Source organism: Zea mays, chromosome 3 (genome assembly GCF_902167145.1).
Source record: "Zea mays cultivar B73 chromosome 3, Zm-B73-REFERENCE-NAM-5.0, whole genome shotgun sequence".
Lineage (NCBI taxonomy): Eukaryota > Viridiplantae > Streptophyta > Magnoliopsida > Poales > Poaceae > Zea > Zea mays.
The window spans coordinates 131,423,306-131,440,127 of NC_050098.1; the positions used below are offsets into that span (position 1 = coordinate 131,423,306).

The 16,822-nt window shown below is 39.3% G+C and overlaps 1 long non-coding RNA gene across 1 annotated transcript; it reads right to left on the minus strand.

Moving 5' to 3' along the window:
* Positions 1-6,278: 6,278 nt before the first annotated feature.
* On the minus strand, positions 6,279-15,450 carry LOC118476696 (uncharacterized). Its single transcript, XR_004857189.1, has 3 exons — positions 15,121-15,450; positions 8,104-13,453; positions 6,279-7,133 (listed from the first exon to the last, which is right to left on the minus strand). It is a non-coding gene; the product is annotated as an uncharacterized lncRNA (long non-coding RNA).
* Between the last annotated feature and the right edge of the window lie 1,372 nt (positions 15,451-16,822).

Genomic DNA, 16,822 nt, shown 5'->3' on the forward strand with positions numbered 1-16,822 from the left:
ACGATTATATAAAAACAAACACCATATATATTATCGAACTTAATATCTCACAAATCTTTGACAACAACCAATACAAAACTAAACTAATACAAATCAGTTTTCCATGCTAACCATATCATATTTTCTTAGACTATTTAAACATATATCATCATTTCTTTCAGACTGATTAAACATCAAAATTGAAAAAGATTATATGCTGGTTAAGCTTGTATTGATCATAATGGGCTTTCATCCATATGCTAGATTTCCACATTTTCAATCTTGCAACCTTTTCTCAACTTTACCTTCTACTCCACTTAGCTCTACTTTTCTCAGTGCAAGACTGCTCAACCTGGGAAGAAACTTTGGATTAACAAGTAAGATAGTTGTATTTGAAGGCAAAACTCTAACATGGTAGAAACAAAAATTGTGCCTCCAAGGTTAAGTGCAGCTCTTGTGCCCTATACAGAGAAAATGAAACTTGAAATTCATCAAAAGAAGATTGACTACAGATAAAGGCATGTGAGAAGGTAAATATGTAATACCTTCATTAGAGAACTCAATAAATGCAAACCAAAAAACTAAGTGGTGATCACCGCAAATTCTGCAATTAACAACCTAAGAGAGATAGTTCATTAATAGAGTAGCAGTCTGTTGTCGTATGAAGACCTTGTCCTTCAACTGATAACAAAAAATGTTTTGAATCCTTTTTTACTTTTTGTTAGTTGATGATAATTGTTTACCTTGAGAATCTACGAGCAAGTCTTATCTATAGATGGATTTTGGATATATGCAACTTTGTTGCCAACCATGTGTCCTGGTATGCATGAAGTCTCATACTGATAGTGATAGACCACTTCAAGTCTTCAACAACCTATTTGGAAGCATAAAATTACAGGAAACTTGGGTTTCAGAACCGGCTTAGATTTCAAGTTTATATACAGTATAAATGTATAATGCACAACATAGATGAAACTTACCCTGTTTGATGTTGCAATGCAACCAAGGCCAATCATGATAAAAACTACGCCCACAAACAGAAGTACAAGAATGACCTATTTGCGTTTCACAGGGTTAGTTGCATTAATCATCATCATATTCTAAATCTCTAAACCTTGAGAAAGAACTCAAAAAATGAGATACGACTAATGCACAGGCAGTCAAACTTACTGTTTGAGTCGCAAGTATAGTCTTGCAAGCTGTAAGTTGTTGTTGAGTAAACGGATGATCTTCAAAATCATCAGAATAGAGTCATATACATAACAAGCACTCCTACCTATTTCAAATTTAAACCGCAAAGATAACATCATCAAATATTTTTTTATGCTACTTCTCCCTTATGAATCACTTCATTAAAAAAAGCTTTATGAATTCACGATCGCCTAATCTTTGAAAGAGAGAATTTTTTTGTTTTGGTTCGAAGCACATCAAATTTTGCATATGGTGCAAAAATTCTAGTCCTCAAAATCACTACAAAATAGGTTTGAGAAAGAAACAAATAACACAATTCTGCTTCTTTATCATAGGAGAGATTGATTACCCTGAGACCTATTGCTGATGCACTTCTTCATGGTGGCTGCCAGGTCTTCCTGGCTAGAGCTCGGCCCGGTTGTATCGCCATGCGTCGGCACCATTGCTATCCCTAGCAAAGACTCTAGCCCTACATCAAAGACTAGCTATTTGTTTCAAGAGTAAGGCACCTCTAAATAAACAACAAAGAACCAAAATCAAAACGATTATCAAGTATTTGTTTCGAGAGTATGGCACCTCGGTGAAGGAATCAAGGAGGCACGACTCCTCTGCTGGAACCTGGCGTCGATGCGACCGTCCAATTCTACGACGATGAGCCAAAACTTGCAGTTAAAGGACTCGTACAATTAAGTACAGAACTTGCCCACCAATTTGATTAATGGAGATGTCTTCGACAATGTTTTGCGTCAAGCATTTCACAAAATTATAGTTTAAAGTAATTGATTTGTGTCTAATGTGAGAGAAACCTGTATAAAAAAGACCACTGTTGGGACCATGCTTCGTCGCCGAAGGTCCTACAGGAAGAAACACCTTCGGCAAAGCCTGTTTATACATGATACCAAAGTTACCACTCATGAAGCTTCGGTATTATGGCGTATCCGAAGATGAAGGATCGAACCGACTTAAAGGTGGAATGACTTTTTAGTCCATAAGGGTCTGAGTCATGATTGTAATCTTTTGTAAGGGGCATGATTGTAATTTCCTACAGGCTGCGTCCTGTGCCTATAAATAGTGAACAGTACTCCTTTACTGTTCATGCAATCCTGTAATTGCAAACACATTGCTCTGGAATTATTGTTTTCTGCCAAGGCGAAGGTATAAATGTACTTAAACATTATGTTTTGATTTTTAGGTTCATATAATAAAATATGTGAATGGTGTTATCTATTTTTGGTACACCTTTCTCTAATGTTTCATGTTTTATATTTTATTTCATATTATTTTGTAAGTCTGATCACGAAGGTGTAACTTTCGTGATATTTTACTCATGGTCTTCGTGCGAAGCTCATTAAATCCTTGGGGAGATAATGCTTCAGCGGACGAAGGGCATTGATATTTAACATTTTATGTTGCCTTGTTCTTAATTCGAAGCATTTGAGAACAAGTCCCCAACAACCACAAAATCAAATGATGACTCATGCAGTGAAGTGTCAATGTCTACCATAAATTAGGTGTGAAAAGTGACTGCATCTATGAACACACTCCACACACAGTTCATCCCATGTTGTCTAAAATCTATTGTAACACCCCTGGTGTTACTGCCACTAAAACTTGAGCATAACATCATAAGCATTGGCATATCATGTGTTTGTTACACTTAGAGTGCATTCACTAGGCAAAAATTTCAAACAAAGTTGTATTGATATGACATTTTGTGGGTAAAACCCTAGAGTAGGGTACTTAACCCTAAATTGGGATCAGAAGGGTAAAACAAAGTCTAATAAGGGAAAACTTTAAAACTCAATTGAAATAGTCATAAAATGTCACTAGGAATGGACCTAAGTAACATCCAAACCCTAGAAGTATCAAAAAACCCTAAAAAGAACCCTGGAAAACCCTAGACTAAAACCCTAGGGGGCTAAGTGCAAAAGGTGCACATTTTTGGACTAAAGTGCAAAAACCATGAAAATAGGGTACCTTAACTCATATGATTCACATGTGTGTGGATTTGCAACTTAAACCCTAAGTTTTGGGCCTATTTGCAAAAGGCCGTATTTGAACTCTATTGGGATTGTCTGAAATTCAAAGAATTGGCTCAACTTTGAAGCTTTGTAACTTCCAAATTAGGAGGAGTTTGCCCTAGATCAACACATCAAACCTATAGAGCTATGAAAGGAGAACAATTCTTATTAAGTGACCAAGCACTGATGATGTGTAAAAATTGGAGAAAAGCAAGCCCAAAGTTGGGCTGTCAGTCAGCCAAAAACCTGAAACTGGATATTCAGTGACATGGGATGAACTTTGGGAGTCTTTTCAAAGATGATCAAGTAAGTGTTTGAGCATGGTTACTATAGCAAGATTGTAGCTGGTTTATCAGGCTATCACTTTGATACAGAGAGTTGATTCAGTCCTTATACAAAATCTAGAGCAAATCGGTACCAAAAATGCTCTGTCAGGTCAACTGAATAGGTTGCGCCATGGTACAGTGAATGGGATGGATCAGGTTCAGAGAACCTCGCCACCGGCGACCTGTGCGCCCGGATTCGCGCCCTGTAACGTGCAGATAATAATTCCCAGAGCAAAGATCTCGCCGTGGATATGGTCGGGGTACTGTGGCCGGCCTGTCACTGTACCCACTTGCGCCGCGACGTGGCCACATGACCGTCGCCACGATGATCGCCGTTCATCGGTTTTCGCCACACTACTAGCCATGCTACCACCCCGCTATAGATCACTAAAGCCAGTCTCGTTGTCACTGGAGACTTAACCCAGTAAATGCCACGTTGAGCGGCCTCCGGTGACTCCTCTCGTTTCTTACCGATAGCCATCCGCCGCTCAAATTCGTCGTACTCATGGTCGGTCTCTATAAATTGATGCCTCAGTGAGCTCCGTTAGATTATCCCCAAGCCAGAGCACCCACCCTCATCTCCAATCATCCACCATAGCGCTTCAATTCGGGTTTTCCCCCAAATTGGATCTCCGCGTCGCCGTGGATAGCTCTTCCGTGGCTGGACAACTCTGGTATGACTCTGCACTTCTCGTATGATTTTTAGCAGCTCTGTGTACCCGTGAAGCTCGTCGTGGCAGTCATTTGACCAATTCGGGCGTGATTGAATGGGAACGCGGGCTCGGCGTCACGGGTTCCGCCGTGTGCGTGGGTAGAACACTCTCTAAGTGTGCCAGCCAAAATTGAAGACTGTTCTTGGGTCGCCTTAGGTCGGGAATGTTCACCCCGTAGCTATTTTAGACAGCCACCGCCGGTCATGGCCAGTACGAGATGCGTGGTGCTCGACGACGAGCGCACCGTGGCCATGGGTCTATTTGGAGAAGAAACAGAAGTCGGGGGACCTCTGTGTAATTGTCAGAGAGAGGATGAATAGTGGTTAAGGTTCTTAACAGATTATTCAAGTAAGCGGGGGCCTCTGTGCAAATCTACCAGCACGGGCGCGCTTCTGCCTGTGATGGGCTGACTTGGGCCGGTTTCGGTCCAATATTGTTCATGTCTTTTCTTTTTCCTTTTCTACCAGAGCTAAAGAAATTCTAGAAAATTGTAGAAAAATGCTAAAAATGCAAGACCAATTTTGCTAGGCTTCTAATTTTTTATAGTATTTAATAAAAATAGTTTCATGATTTTTAGTCCAAATAGGAAATTATAGAGCATTTAAAATAGCCAAAAACCATGCTTTTGGATTTTTAGGGAATAAATAATAAATCCAAAATTCACTAAACTTTTAGGGTAAACTCTAAATAATATTTAGAAGACTAGGGTAAAGTTTAGTATGATTTGGACCATGTTTGATACTTAGAACCCAAAACCCTAGCCCCTTGCCCTATGAACTTCACTATTGACTCCGAAAACCTTAAGTTCTCGGAGATCCGTGAAGGAAAATTGTATTCAAGACCTTAGATAATAAACTTTTATTTTTGCATCTTCATGAGCATTACATGAGCATTCATTATTATACTTGGCTATATTTAGAAAACGAGGAGGAAGTAGAGGTTGAAGAGACAAGGACTTCATCACCACCACCACCTGAGGAACATCAGGCAGACAACTGTTTTTATTTTGATATCTGCGGAACAGAGCCTGATTCACCAGTAACACAAGGCAAGCCCCGGTGCATTTTCCACGTCCTTGTTCCTTTTAAAATCTTTCTCACTTGCTTGATGCATTAGGTGATAGGAGTTGTGTGCTAAACCAATTCCTGCATTTCCTTCCTTGGATTTGATTACTTCTCCTTAAATCCCTGTTTTACAAAAGGTTTTTCTTATGCTTAGCCCTGCTCTAGCAAAACAAAATGTTTTGTTTTCACAAAGGATGATGTTGCAAAGTGGGTGGGATGTTTTCGAAAATAAAACTTGATGGTGGATCCATCATGGCCATGATGGGTTCAACATCGGAAAAGATGTACCTCTGGCAGGTACCAAACTTTGGGTTGAAATGATAAAGCTGAGACCGGGCGGGTGTAGCATCCCAAAAATTCAAATCTTGAAATTTTCTCAAACTCGCTCTAAATTCAAAATGAATTTTAAATTTCATTTCAAAATGTTTGTTTGCAAGTTGATATCAGCAAATAAAATATAGTGGTCTATATTCTCTCTAAAATCCTCCTCAAAATATCCTACAAATATTTCCCCAGTGATCACCCTCAAACTCTTTCAGAAATACTGCCCAAATATTCCACCGATATATCTCCAAGTATTTTCTTCCTAAGAAATACCTTCATAATCATTTTTCAAGCCCCCACAAATATTTTCTTCATAACTTTCCTCATGCTCATACGTATACGTATGCCTCCGGTGTCATACGGTGAGCTCTACAAGCTAATTACACTCATATAAGACAAATCCATGCTAATCTCCCACTAATCCTCTCATCCTCCCACTAATCCTCTCATCCCTCCCCCTAATCCTGTAACACCCCGGGGTCCACAAACACCACGGAATGCTACTGAACAACACTTCTGACATCTATATATAAAATTTCGGCAGCAACCCCTTTGCAAAATTGCATAAATGAGGGGGGGCAACAGTGTATAAACATATATCATGACAAAAACATACTAAGTATTATTAATCAGCTAGCAAAGAGAAGTTACACATACGACATGAACTGAATTAACTAGTGCGCACGACTAGTTAAAAGAAACAAACTTCCTTTGACAATAAGTTTCTAATTAAATCATGGTTGCGCTTGGACAGCGTTATTGTGAGAGTGAAAGTGAACGTGCTGCTACTCCCCTCATTCCCAACATGTATCAAGTACCTGCATTGAGTAATGCAAGAGTGAGATGACACATCTCAGCAAGTAAAATAATATCAAACTGTTTAACCACATAAGAACATTGTTTTACCACCACTTGATTCCACAACTTTCTTATTACGATGGTGCATCACGTATACAACGTACAACACACCTAGTCACTACACCTCGCAGGTAGAAACCTCAATAGTAACATAGTAATGTCACACTTCATATATACCTCATGAGTGCAAATGTCTGCAAATGCAAGGATGACTTCTGCCTTCATACCTCTAAGGATATGAAGCCGCATCGTACCCCTCCTCGGGCAACGTACGATGCTAAAAATGTACCGGTACGGTCGGACCATAAGATCACGACATAACTTCAAAATGCAAGATGGATGATGCGATGTGCATGTCATGCCTACAACACTTCATATAACGTGATTCAAAAAGATACTTCAACTTCATCCAAGATGGGAATCAACCACATATATCATAACCAAATTATGATCATCCACAATATTAGACAATTGAGAATTAATACTTCCAAACAAATAAACTTCATCATAGAATTCAATGATTAACATAATTAAAACTTATGCATACTCAATGACAGGGAATAGGATGCAAACCAAACGGTAGCAACCACCACTATATTTACTTGCCTTTACCGGAAGTTCGGGCAAATCCCTAAGTACGATCCGAAAGTCCACCACCTGTTTTGACACACAACTTAGTGCACCAATTTCACATAATCAGGCTCATAAACGACGCCGCACCTACGCACAAACTCAAACCCCGTCGCGGGTTACATCTCTCCCCACACCCACCAAACTGCAGCGGCGCTGCTTAATAATTTCATAACTTTAAATTTATGACAGCAGTGGTAACAAACAAAAACTCCAGAGTCATCTACATAAAATTCCCCACAAGTTTTGTATACAATTTATAATTAAATTCCAACATCTAATTAGCCCAAAACAGTCCACAAGATGAACCCTGTAAACTGTTTTTTTTTGTCTTTTGGACAGCGACATACCCGGATTCAAACAGCGATATCTTTTAAAATATAATTCCAAATCAAGCGCATAAGTACTCATTGGAAAGATAAGACAAAGCCCTACATGATTATAATACTGGTTAACACTAAGTACCCACGAAAAATTCCCAGAAACTGCTAATACTACTGCTGTTCACCCACCTGAAAAATCTGTTTTTTTGGACAGCAACATAACCGGATTCAAACAACGATATCTCCTAAATTATAACTCCGAATCGAGCGCATAAGTACTCGTTGGAAAGGTATGACAAAGCTCTAAATGATTCTCCCACTGATCCCCACTAATAGCCCACGAAAAATTCCCAGAAACTGCTAATACTACTGCTGTTCACCCACCTGAAAAATCTGTTTTTTTGGACAGCAACATAACCGGATTCAAACAACGATATCTCCTAAATTATAACTCCAAATCGAGCGCATAAGTACTCGTTGGAAAGGTATGACAAAGCTCTACATGATTCTACCACTGATCCCCACTAATTGCCCACGAAAATTCCCAGAAACCCCTAGAACTACTGCTGTTCGCCCTCCCACAAAAATTCTGGACAGCACCTCTACCGATTCGCATAGATAAACATATAATCAATTGAATTTTAGCGCAAAAACATAGATAACTTCAAGATCACCTTGAGTTCCACCTTTTTCCTCCTTCCTTCCTCCCACCAATTCTCCAATTGAAACTTGCACCCACACGAAGAAGATCCGACGAGGAAGAACGACACTTGGAGAAGAGGAGATGGGGGGTGGCGGCTAGGGTTGAGGAGATGGCTGCTGCAAAAAAAAACTTGAGAATGGAGAGGGGGCGGCTGCAGCACTTGGGGAAGAGAGAAGAGGGAAGAGGGGGGGAGGGTGACGGCCAAAGGAGGGAAGGGGGGCGGCTGCCCACAAGGGGCCTTAAGAGAGGGGCGGCTAGGGTTTTGGGGGGAAAGTGGGCTTCCCACCGCCGGATCGCAATCAACGACCCAAAACCATTCCTACGCCAGAGCTCTCGACCCCCGCGCACACATCAAACATAAATTTTACTGTTTTACAGATGTTTACCTCCTAAAATTCCAAACCCCCCATAGCACGGGACCCGCAAGAGAAAACAAAGAAAAAAAAGAGTAAACTTCAATTTCTCTTCTTTTTTTTGAAAATTGGGTATCACACTCTACCCACCTTAAAAAGAATTCGACCTCGAATTCCGATGCTTCTATCGGAACGACAAAGGAAAGATTAATGAATCAACAAAACTCACACATAAAGAAAAGTTCGGGTACTTCTACCGCATCAGCTTCTCAAGCTCCTAGGATTCTAAGATACGCAGCAGACGACACTCTAGAGTCTGGTCTTGCTACACAGGAATTGGCTCTAGCTCGATTTGATGGTCTGGATTCCGCAAATACGTTCTCCACATAAAGACATGGAATACATGGTGTACTCTGATAATAGATTTCGACAATTGCATATGCTAAGCCCAGCTGCCAACTCGGCTAAGATAGTAGACGGTCCTATATACCTCGGACAAAGCTTTCATGACACCAAATCAATCATTGACATATGCAAGTACTTCAAGGAATGTATATATGAATGCACTGCATATAGTATTCCTATAGCCTAAACCAAACTTAGCCAAACAAGAGCAACTTCAAGAGAGTAACTTAATGCTTGCATATTTCTGGATAGCAGCACAGCGGTTAATTGTTTTGTTCATAACTCATAAAATAAGCATCCAAAAATAATAAACTAGGACTTTATGGAAAGATTATAAAGTCCACTATACCCTTGGTATTATCTTCACAGCAAGATTTGACACTTAGAAAGGTCAAACAATGCTAAACGTAAATTCTGTCCAGACTTGGACAGAATTCAACTACTCAATTCAAAAATCCATAATTGGAGTCTCAGCCATCCAATTCAGGTGCTCCCAGACTTTTTAGAAAGCTAGTAGAATTGTCTATAATTCATTTATAAACATATCAGGTTAATTCAATGCTTATCAAGGTCAAAAGACATGAGAAAGGCTCTGCTGTCCAAATTTAGACAGATTCAGAGATCACAATTAAAACAGCTATAATTTTACTTATAGATCTCCAAAAATGGTGATCCAAAGTTTGTTGAAAAGATTAAGAAAGGTACTACAACTTCTTTATAATTTATAATAAGTTATTCGAAGTTTAAATTGGGCAAACAAGGTCAGTTTCGAAATCTGTACAGAATCTGCACAGATTCCAAGACTGGACTTGAGAAAATCATAACTCCCAAACTACTAGACCTATGGTCATGAAATTTTTACACAAGTAAGATAAAGAAGTCGGCTACAACTTTTATATATAACATCTCTACAGAAAAGATGGTTTACTTCATTGAACTAGCTGCATAACTAAAATTGGTCATGAAGACCCAACAACAAGCAATAGATTTTATTCAGGTTCATTACCCTTCTAAGATTAAGCGTTCATGGAAAGACTAATAACTTTAGGTGCTTCATTACGAGATACTTAGAACAAATATAAGTATAGAAGCAATATGATATCTTTTTAAACCATTTAAGCCTAATCTCACATCATGCAAACAGGAATCTGTTTAAGCATGTTAGGCCTGCCCACATATTCATCCAAGCACATTCTATACATTATATCATCCCATATAGGAACTCTCTTTTTTTTAATTATACTATACATATATCTATCGAATAACTCAGACAAATTGCATCTCAACCTAGACTTCACATGACGTAACTATTTCATACTTACGCAATCACGCCAATACAAGAAAACGTGGCTTCACAACAATACGTACTGGCGTATTCAAACGTTCCTTGCTATTTCTGTGTTCCAGCCCACGCTCCACATATACATAAACAAGATAACCATCCCAACCACTACGTCTATTCCCTCCCACCATACAACTTAATTAACATGGATTGCGAAAGAGCTCACCACAACTAAACCAAACTCCCATGAAAAAAAATCACTAAGTAGAAAATTGACAATCAATAGCACAAATGTTCATTTTTTCTACCTCTCACTATAAAAGCAATGGTAACAATGAAATATTGTAAAATCATCTAAACTTCATGATCTACAACTTTCGTATTCAAAGGATAAACAATTTTTTTTCATCTACCATTTTTAATTTGACTTGTAAGGCGACATACATGATCTGCCACCAGAAACTGACGAAACATGACACATAAATTCAAAATACCATAACTCCCTGCAGCTTAACAAAATTTTGCAAATATAAACCCATTGAAAAGATTATAACATTCTGTAAAACTTTTATTATAATGAGTGTCTCGAAATTGGTTTTCAAATCGATAAAATAATGTAACTCTTTTGTTGCAAAACTGATAGGATGGAAACAATGGACAACTAAAATTCAATAACCTATAACTCCTCCTATACTCAACTTAAAACTACAACGAACACGCGTTGGAAAAGTTTGAAAATTGTCCATGACTTTTGCAATAAAGTTGCACCCAAATTTATCTTTATAGCCCTCAACTCTGCATGACCTACAGCTAAACTCAGCCCGAGATACTGCACATTGGAGATTCGACTTATAACCGGACAACCACCTCTCCCAATCTATTTAACAGACAATTACAAGTAAATACCCATTTAAAAGGTACTGAGAAGAACTAAAGTTTTGCTTAAAGAGAATTCCCAAATTTGGGCTATGAAACTATCAAAACACGGTCGATTTATTGGTGGTTATAACGACACCTAAAGTTCAGACACAACGGTGCAACAACTTCAGAGCAGCCTAACTCCAATTATATACAATGAAAATTACGAACCAATACTCTTTGGAAAGATCATGAAATTACTAAATCTTTCATAATCTAACAAAGACCAAATTATACCATCATCAAGGTCTATTCTTCCGTACAAAATTAAGGCTGCTATAGGAAACCCATAACTCTCAAATGTTCAGACCAAACAGGGTGATTAAGCATCATATGCAAACATGAAGAAACCTACTACAAAACATTCTAGATAAGTGAAGCCTGATTCAGCCTCCAACTAATTTAAAATGACTCCCAAAACCAAGCAACACCTTAACCACAATAAAAAAAACAATATAAAATGAAACCCAAGGCATGGGCAGGTGCAATCAACACTAGGATTTCCCACTACCAAATGGGGATGCAACTCCCCAAAGTCTTTAAACAACACTTTACCTAATAGGTTAGAACACTAAGCATAACAATCAACGAATTCAACAACCTCGTTTGTTAATGCCACTAAGGTCAAACATCCATGTAGCGACAATGTATGAAACACCTGACATACCCGTCTCTAGCACTATAAAACATGGTTGTTATTACACCAGAATTCAACTACTAGAGATCTCCACAACTATTCTGTTGACGTGAAGCAAATGGTGCTCATGTCATATAACGTCTTTCTCTCCTCTCAAAAGAGATAAAATTTGCAACACTCATAAAGCAATGGAGGGATAACAACAAGAAAACTAATGTACCTCTTGACATAGACTCATGCAAAAGCTTCATAAATATTACTTTCAATACTAAAACAATAACACGATACTATGCTCAACAAAAGTAATTGGACGTCAATAAGACAATCCACATAACCAAACTACCTTGATTAACCTCACATACAACAAAACCTACTATTACTGCAATTGAACAATTTGTACCTCGTGATATCATAGGATGCATTCAAAGTAGTACAATGTTGGCAAATAAAAAAATATAAAATGGGTTATCAATATCGCCCACATGACTAGCCTGCAACAACTAAAAATTATGCATAGCCTTTATGGCTATTGAAACAAGCCATAGAAGGAAAACATGCATGACATAAAATCCACTTGAAACCACCCTATTTATTGTTAAAAATAAGGTTGCACATAATAAGAAAACCTATCAGGTAGACATGGTTGGACTTATCAATCTACGTCATCTCACAAATTCACTCGAGTTCTACCAGTCTAAAGATTTCATAGACATTACAACGTTGCCTCTGCTCTAGAGAGACAAACCAATTTTATACTAAGATCAAGTTAGCAAGTAGCCACACTAGCCTAAAAAAAGTGAGGCGCAAAGCATTGCCTCCATGGAAATATTACATTGATAAGTTGGGTTGTAGCCCAACATTCAATCAGACCCAACAACATGATAAAACTACATTATATAGTGTTTTCACACCCACCAAGCCGGATTAGACCCACTATACACAGACTCAATAAACAATCGGTCCTACAAGTACTAGAACCCCAAAAAATCCATTTAAAAAAACAACCACAATCAAGCATATAGAAATATATGATAGTAATAGCTCAAAGATTTGAAAAACATCGCATAAAAAAACATCATGACGATATGTATACAAAACAAGTACATTAGTAGCTTCACTTGCATAATAACTTCAATAACAACCACATCAAGAAACCAATATTAATTAGAAGTAACATATCATATCAAACATTAAGTCGTTAACGACATACCCCATCAAACCATAAAGGGATTTGGAGTAAGGGAATTCTAGTCATCTATACAATAAAATACTAATATGAAAGATATACGAACCCATACCCTTCCTATATGTGCAAGTGTGTCAAATTTATCTTCAAATTGCGTAGAATCTAAAGCCTATCCTCTGATACCAACTGTAACACCCCGGGGTCCACAAACACCACGGAATGCTACTGAACAACACTTCTGACATCTATATATAAAATTTCGGCAGCAACCCCTTTGCAAAATTGCATAAATGAGGGGGGGCAACAGTGTATAAACATATATCATGACAAAAACATACTAAGTATTATTAATCAGCTAGCAAAGAGAAGTTACACATACGACATGAACTGAATTAACTAGTGCGCACGACTAGTTAAAAGAAACAAACTTCCTTTGACAATAAGTTTCTAATTAAATCATGGTTGCGCTTGGACAGCGTTATTGTGAGAGTGAAAGTGAACGTGCTGCTACTCCCCTCATTCCCAACATGTATCAAGTACCTGCATTGAGTAATGCAAGAGTGAGATGACACATCTCAGCAAGTAAAATAATATCAAACTGTTTAACCACATAAGAACATTGTTTTACCACCACTTGATTCCACAACTTTCTTATTACGATGGTGCATCACGTATACAACGTACAACACACCTAGTCACTACACCTCGCAGGTAGAAACCTCAATAGTAACATAGTAATGTCACACTTCATATATACCTCATGAGTGCAAATGTCTGCAAATGCAAGGATGACTTCTGCCTTCATACCTCTAAGGATATGAAGCCGCATCGTACCCCTCCTCGGGCAACGTACGATGCTAAAAATGTACCGGTACGGTCGGACCATAAGATCACGACATAACTTCAAAATGCAAGATGGATGATGCGATGTGCATGTCATGCCTACAACACTTCATATAACGTGATTCAAAAAGATACTTCAACTTCATCCAAGATGGGAATCAACCACATATATCATAACCAAATTATGATCATCCACAATATTAGACAATTGAGAATTAATACTTCCAAACAAATAAACTTCATCATAGAATTCAATGATTAACATAATTAAAACTTATGCATACTCAATGACAGGGAATAGGATGCAAACCAAACGGTAGCAACCACCACTATATTTACTTGCCTTTACCGGAAGTTCGGTCAAATCCCTAAGTACGATCCGAAAGTCCACCACCTGTTTTGACACACAACTTAGTGCACCAATTTCACATAATCAGGCTCATAAACGACGCCGCACCTACGCACAAACTCAAACCCCGTCGCGGGTTACATCTCTCCCCACACCCACCAAACTGCAGCGGCGCTGCTTAATAATTTCATAACTTTAAATTTATGACAGCAGTGGTAACAAACAAAAACTCCAGAGTCATCTACATAAAATTCCCCACAAGTTTTGTATACAATTTATAATTAAATTCCAACATCTAATTAGCCCAAAACAGTCCACAAGATGAACCCTGTAAACTGTTTTTTTTTTGTCTTTTGGACAGCGACATACCCGGATTCAAACAGCGATATCTTTTAAAATATAATTCCAAATCAAGCGCATAAGTACTCATTGGAAAGATAAGACAAAGCCCTACATGATTATAATACTGGTTAACACTAAGTACCCACGAAAAATTCCCAGAAACTGCTAATACTACTGCTGTTCACCCACCTGAAAAATCTGTTTTTTGGACAGCAACATAACCGGATTCAAACAACGATATCTCCTAAATTATAACTCCGAATCGAGCGCATAAGTACTCGTTGGAAAGGTATGACAAAGCTCTAAATGATTCTCCCACTGATCCCCACTAATAGCCCACGAAAAATTCCCAGAAACTGCTAATACTACTGCTGTTCACCCACCTGAAAAATCTGTTTTTTTGGACAGCAACATAACCGGATTCAAACAACGATATCTCCTAAATTATAACTCCAAATCGAGCGCATAAGTACTCGTTGGAAAGGTATGACAAAGCTCTACATGATTCTACCACTGATCCCCACTAATTGCCCACGAAAATTCCCAGAAACCCCTAGAACTACTGCTGTTCGCCCTCCCACAAAAATTCTGGACAGCACCTCTACCGATTCGCATAGATAAACATATAATCAATTGAATTTTAGCGCAAAAACATAGATAACTTCAAGATCACCTTGAGTTCCACCTTTTTCCTCCTTCCTTCCTCCCACCAATTCTCCAATTGAAACTTGCACCCACACGAAGAAGATCCGACGAGGAAGAACGACACTTGGAGAAGAGGAGATGGGGGGTGGCGGCTAGGGTTGAGGAGATGGCTGCTGCAAAAAAAAACTTGAGAATGGAGAGGGGGCGGCTGCAGCACTTGGGGAAGAGAGAAGAGGGAAGAGGGGGGGAGGGTGACGGCCAAAGGAGGGAAGGGGGGCGGCTGCCCACAAGGGGCCTTAAGAGAGGGGCGGCTAGGGTTTTGGGGGGAAAGTGGGCTTCCCACCGCCGGATCGCAATCAACGACCCAAAACCATTCCTACGCCAGAGCTCTCGACCCCCGCGCACACATCAAACATAAATTTTACTGTTTTACAGATGTTTACCTCCTAAAATTCCAAACCCCCCATAGCACGGGACCCGCAAGAGAAAACAAAGAAAAAAAAGAGTAAACTTCAATTTCTCTTCTTTTTTTTGAAAATTGGGTATCACAAATCCCCCCACCATGGCTATAAATAGAGGGGCAAGGGCCTCCTCTCATCCCACCCCAAGCCATTTCATGGCAACTCTCTCCCCCCCCCCCCACACACACCCACTCCATGTTCCACACAAGCACACACTAGCACAAGGATCGTTCGGTCGTTCTTCGATCGTTCGTCCCCCTGTTCTTAGTTTGTTCGTTCGTTCGTCCGATCGTCCGATCGTTCGTCCGATCGTTCATGGTTCGTTCGTCCGTTCGTCCGATCGTTCGATCGTTCGCCCGTTCGTTCGTCCAAATAATCTTTTTCCTGCCGTTATGCTGCCTGAAAGTCGCCTAGAGGGGGGGTGGATAGGCGAAACCTGAATATTAAAACTTTATCCCCCAACTAGATCCTTTGATTAGTGGTTAGAACAAGATATACAACTATCGAAGTATAAAAACTAAGTCCTTTGCTTGTAAATAAAGTTGCTTTGAAATAATGCGGAATTGATAATCAATACAACTACTAGATATATGGATAGTAAAGCAAGAAGGCTTAGATGAGAAGAGCAATAAGTCAAGTTTCTTTCTTGCGAAGTGTTGCTTCACTAAATGAGAATTTCACTTGAAGCAACACCAAATGACATTGACAAAGAATAGAGCAAGAAAACTTAGATAAGGGAAAACAAACAAATCATAAGCAATGAACACAAATGACATGGGTGATTTATTTTACCGAGGTTCGGCCCTCGAAGGCCTAGTCCCCGTTGAGGAGTCCACTTAAGGACGGGTCTTTTTCAACCCTTTCCCTCTCTCCACCGATCACTCAAGGATCGGCGAGCTCTTCTTCTTCTCAAGGATCACTCTCGATCCCGCAAGGACCACCACACTCTTTGGTGTCTCTTGCTAGCTTTTACAAGCCTCCAAAACTTTGGAGGAAGTTCAATGGGAGTCAAAACTCCACGCGCAGATGATCACAAAGATGTAGCACACACTATCTCTCAATGAATCTCACAAGACACTAGTGCTAAACTCAAATGAGTAGCTCTCTATTGCTTGCTCTCTCTTTTGTGGCACTTGTGTTGGTTGTAGTGGTCTAGATCTTGTGTATAGGATGTATCAATGAATATATGTGGTTGGGAGGGCTTAAGTATGTCAACTAGATGACTTGGAATGTTGCTTGGACTCCCACTTCTCAAAGTGGCCGGTTGGG